Below are 6,000 nucleotides of genomic sequence, written 5' to 3' on the forward strand. Positions count from 1 at the left end.
TATAGGGTATACATATGGGAATAATGAGATTAAATGTTTATGGAAGGCCTGCAAAGTCAAACTGAAAAACGTGGGTTTCATTTGAAAAACCAAGAAGAGCCCTGGTGGATTTTAAGAAGTGAATAATTAGACAGTGGCTAAGAAGAGCAGTCTGCCACTTTGCATAGAATTGATTGGAGTTTGGAAAGGCAAGAAGCAGAGGAAATGTTAAAGATCCACTGCAGCAGTATGAGGAAGATATGAGCCCTAACTGGGGTGCTGTGGTGAAACGGCAGAGATAGATTTAAACAACAGGGCTGAGAGCAAATCTGGAAGACTTGGATTATGATTTTCATGTTAACAGGTAGAGAAAAAAGGATAAAAATAACTTTGCACACTTAGAATGCTTATTTTAAAAAAAGGCTCTTCTGTTAAATGAAAACAAAGAAGTCAAAGGAAAAGCCACATGAGGATATTTCAGGAGCTACGAGAATTCCACATTTTGCATGTTGATTTTGAAGTGCAGTTAAAATCTCCAATAAAGTTATCTGGCAAGGTAGAACTAGGAAAGAAATAGGGATGAACAAACAGACCTGAAAGTCTTCTACAAAGAAGTTGTTCACACAGATATCACTGTGATGGGCACAATTTCAGAAGATGCATGTACATAAAAAGAAGTGACAAGAACTGAGAACAGAACTTTGAATCATGAATATGAGAAAAAGTGAAAAAAAAATACGGAAGAGGCCCAAGAAATCCGTGGATTACCAAGGTAGTTTGGTGTCCAGCCTGGAAAGCTACATTTCAGGCAATCTTACCACAAAGAGCAATAAGGAAGCCTGGGAATATGCATAAAAGCTTCTATTATAAAACATGCAGCCAAGATAACATGGTAAATGATAGTAAAATTAGGGTGGAAAGGTGCCTAACAAAAATGTGGAAAAGTCAGCCTAAAGACTAGCCAGAAATCATGAACTAAAGAATTTGAGAAGCATCCAGTGCCATCTGAGTGTTCTTGGCTTTGTTTCAGGAACGCATATGTCTGGGTCATCATTCTAATCCAATCATAGCAAGTGGGAAAAACCCAGCATAATCTGTTTGCCACCAATAACTAAAGGTAGTGGGCAATGTGAAGCCTTTAGAAGAGATCAGATGGCTCAGTTTGTCAGTGTGTGCCCAGTACCGTCCTGGACAGAGGGGTTTCCAGAAGAGCTGGTGTGTGTATTTTCCCCTCCTTATCAGGCTTACCCTACTTAGGGGTCAGGTGATCCTGGGTTTGTGATTTCTGTCCTTAGGAGCATAGGGCTCCTTCCTCCTGTTGGGTTCCATGCCCACCATTTGATGTTTTGATAAAAAACTGGCCATTCATGTAGCTTGTGGAACACAGGGTGAATGTACTGACTAGCATATATCCCAGTTCACCTGCCATAATATATTAGTAAATTGTCATTCTGGTTTATTATCTCTGGATGTATTGACACATTCAATGTCTGGATCTACTTTTGTGACAATCAGACATGAAAAGTAGTAACTGCTCTTCTGTTTTCCATATATTTCAGCTCATTTCACCTGAGCTGCACCTCAGTCTTCGTCACCAGAGACACACTGCTCACTGGCACTGCTGCTGAGTTTAAAGCATCGGCTTGCTTACCCCCTGCTGTTGAGCAAACCAACCCTAAACCTATGCAGCACAAAGCAACCATTTATTATTTCTCACAATTCTGCGACCTGAGCTGGACTTAGGCAGTTCTACTCCACAGGGCCGCTGACAGGGTTGACAGCGTAGGATTGCTTCTTCATTCACACGTCCAGGGCGGTTAGAACCATGAGGGACTGGAGGAGCGTCTCTGTCTGCGCCTACAGACTCTCTGCATGCCTGCTTTGGGCTTTCTCAGAGCACACTGTGTCAGCTTCACTGAACATCTTACATGAGAGCTGGCTTCTGAAAGAGAGGAAGCAGAAGCTGGCAGTTATTTTAAAAGCTAGGAGAACCAGGCAAAATATCTCTCCTACATTTTATTTGTGAAAGTTCCGTTAGATTTGAGGGAAGGGAAAATAGGTTCCAGCTCTTGATGTAAGGAGTGACTTGCATATATGGCTGTCATCTTATATATATAGGGCAATGGGCATTAATAGATATTCATTAAATGTTGAATACATATGAATAATAAGTTAATGGATTGCAAAAAAATCTTTGCTACTTAGAAGGTCTAATGTTTTTTCCTTGATTTTATAATTGTTCCAAGGGAGCCTTATTTCAGTATTAAAGAGTTAAAAATATAATTTTCTGAATGAGAGTATTTGTATTGCATTGTATTACAAATATTTTGGTATTTGTAATAAAAATAATTTCAAGACAGAGACCTTCAAAATAACTGAAAATAAAGTGATAATAATAGATATACAGCTTTTTATGTGCTGGGGATTATTATAACTCTTAACATTTAATAATCATAAAATCCTTCTTTACGGATAAGGAAACAAAGGCACAGAACAGTTAAATATCCTATCAAAATCCCATCACTGGGAAGTGCAGAGCCTGTCTTCAAACCTAGGTCTTAACCACCAACTCCCCTACCTACAGGAAATAATAAATTCTACATTGGAACAAATTGTTTTCCTTTCCATTCATCCTTATCTTTCTACCTGTGCCTTCTATCTTCTCTGTCCCTAGTAAAGTAGAACTTTAATTAATATATAATGTGAGAAAAGTGATAAATTATGTGCGCATGGTGCTATACATGAATGCATGAATACATGCTTACAAATTACATTCTCTATATAACTGAGAGCATTTGAGGAATAGGACCCACTTAGCTGATCAACATATGTCAGCCCTCAATACACACACCTCAGAGAACAAAGTAGGAAGACTAGAACATTTTAATGAGAACAGTTAGGATTTAGGTAGTAAGATAAGTTTACAGTAAGATTGGTATTAAAACATTTCATTTAGGACTTATACTCATTTCTGCAAGCAATACATTGGAAATCTAAAGAGAATCAGTCATACCCAAAAAACGCCTGAGAACCTTTTTGTTGAGGATTTCTTTAATTTGTTGAGGATTTCTTTCTTAATTCTGAACTCAGTTCATAATTCTACAAGTAATTATTTTAACTAACAGTTCTGCTCAAATCAAACAGTTGTTTACAAAGTTCCTTGTTTGTATATGTAAGAAAGTTTGGGGAAACAAACATTTCGATGGATAGAATGACATGGATTTTAACTTATAACATAGGGTTGAATTCTGAATCCTACCTTCTTTCTAACTGGGTGAGTGCATCTGAGAGTACTAGTGATACCACAAAAACCTTTTCTTCACTTATAAAATGAACATTATACTTACTTCAACATGCCTTAAGGAAGATTAAGGAAGAGAATTTCTCTATCTGTTTCTATGCCTGGCTTATAGTGTGAGTACTTTGTAAATGGCCATTTACTCCACTGAATTTCAAATTGTTCCTTATAATATTACCTCTACTAAAATGTTTTGAAATGTGAATATTTAAAAATCTTTTGTATTAGATTTTTTAAAAATGACATAGCTGATTATAAGGATAATAATACCATATGTTATTGCTATATAGATTCTGCAGCTTAAAATATGATTTTGTAGTTCCTGCAGTTGTCACAACATACAGCCTTAAGAGGCAATTACTTGCATCCTTGTTTTCCAATGACCAATATGGAAGCTACTTAGATTTAGTTATGTGCCTCGAATTCAGGTCTTTGTCTAGGATTCAACGACATATAAAGTAGACACAGCCTTAGAGTGCTTTCGAAGGAGAACTTCTGATGAATGTGTTATTGAAACTTCTTACCAAGGAAGAGGGTATTTGAATCTGACTTCAACCCTCAAGCTCCTCTCCCATCTGTTTCTTTTTTTCCAAATAATGAAATTCTCAAAAATTCTCTCTACTCAAGTCTCCACTGCCTCCTCATTTCCTTCTCACTTTGTGTGAGTCTGATCCTCTGCCCACTACGGTAACAAACCTCTGTTATGAAAGTTTAATTTCCAATTATTCCAGTTGAGCAGGATTTCCTCAGTTTCAATCTTCCTTGATTTTTCTGTTGCAATTAACACCAGTGACTGTCCACTCTTTCCAACTTTGGTCCTGTGCTTGCTTGCTTTCTGACTGCTCTTTAACTCCTGTTAGGTTTTTTTTTTTTGAATGAATTCATCCATGCATCCATGCATTGCTTCTACTCCAACTCTTATACTGATGACACAAAAATCTACAACTTTAATCAAAAGCTTTTTATGTAGGTTCATTTCTGTAGTTCCAAGTGTTTTTTGCCCACCTTCACCAGAAAGGCCAAATGAAAGAGAGGTTTAAAGCCTGTTCAGAATCTTTTTGTGATGCTACAGGGCATACCTTACGCGTAAGCATACCTGAGGTGAATGTCCTCTTTGGGCTGAAGAATAAATGGTATGAAGGCAAGAAATTGGAGGTAAACTCCAAGGTAACTGGAGTGAGATTATGATGTGACTCTAAAAGATTTTGGTCCGGTTTCTGCAGGAAACTGATATAACCTTTCTTTTCCCCTTTTCTTCCACTTTTTAACCTGGATCTCTGCTTTTCAATTCATCAAACAATCTGTATCTATGGTATCGGCAACCAAAAAGAATGAGTCTGTAGCACTTTAGTTTCATTCTTCAATTAAATCCCGAGTAATTTAGAATCATTCTGTATTGTGCCATATTTACCAAGTGTTGTAGTTTTTTGTTCTTTTTTTTCCCTCCAAATCCTGATCTATCTCTTCCTGCCTTTGGCTTTGCATCAGAAATGCAATACTTCACCTCTAGCATTGGCCTTGGACCAGAATGCTCAGGTTCAAATTGTTAATAGGCCATTAGACCATACCTGTTGACCTCAATGTGCATGGGAACTAAATAACCACCTGGCTATGTTTCCCCTAATGCCTGTGAGCAAATGTCTTTTGGGTCATCTAAATCTGGCAAATCAAAGAATTTTGCTGCACTGAAAATGTTCTGTTTCCCACATAAGTGAGCACAGTGTTTCATGAAAATCACTTCTTAAATTAGGCCATAGAACATTTCACTTGCAAATCTATCAGGTCTCTAGTCAAAAATGTGTGTTGTATGTATTCTAGAGTCAGCCTTTGTGAGACTCAGAGATTGCCCAGATCTTAGCTTCATCTCATTCAGATGCAAAAAAAAAAAGTCTGTAATGAGATAACTCATTTGCAAGGAGTTTTGTGATCCACAGGTGTCGGGCAAGGGCAGAACGGAATATTGTTACTGATTCCAAACCCAGTCCTTTCTCCCTCTTGATCCTTTGAATCCAGTGCTAATCTATAGAAGCAAACTCAGGACTTTAAGCCTCGTTATCTATGCAGGCAAACTTATCACCTGGCTATCATCCATTTAAGGGCCTGACATGTGTTTATTGAAAAAGATATTTTGCTTTGGGCAAATAAAAAAAAATACTTGAAATATTTAAATAGAACATTAAATTAGTTTCACCTGCTTTCTTCAATGCCCCTGGAGTCTTAGAGAAAACAGAGTGAAACAACATCTATTTCTGCCTTTTGCAAAATGCATCTGAGTATACAGACCATTCTGATCATCCTTCTGATGAATAAACCATCTGGGTTACTAAGCTGCCTTGTTCTGAAGCTGAAGAAGGGCAGTTCTTGCTGCTTCTTGTCTTTATATCAACTCTTCATTAATAGGAAAAGTTGTTATTTTGACAAGTCTGTGTTGAATATGTATCAGAAAATGGACTACTGAATCCCTTCCATGTGGCCATCATCCTACAAGCCTTGGGGAAAGACGTTCTGCTGAAAAAACTAGTTTCTGACTGGAAAGAAATCGTACATGACACGGAGACATAACAACACATAGATACCACCAGTTTAGATCCAAGGCCAAAGGAGACTGCTGTTAATTGGAGGTGCAGTGGGGTACTGTGCTAAGATGTAAGAAGGAATAATCAGTTCTGCACAGGGACTGTGGAAAACCTTCATGAAGAAGGAGCATTTGAGCTGGTCTCTGA

This window comes from Manis javanica, chromosome 1 (genome assembly GCF_040802235.1).
Source record: "Manis javanica isolate MJ-LG chromosome 1, MJ_LKY, whole genome shotgun sequence".
Lineage (NCBI taxonomy): Eukaryota > Metazoa > Chordata > Mammalia > Pholidota > Manidae > Manis > Manis javanica.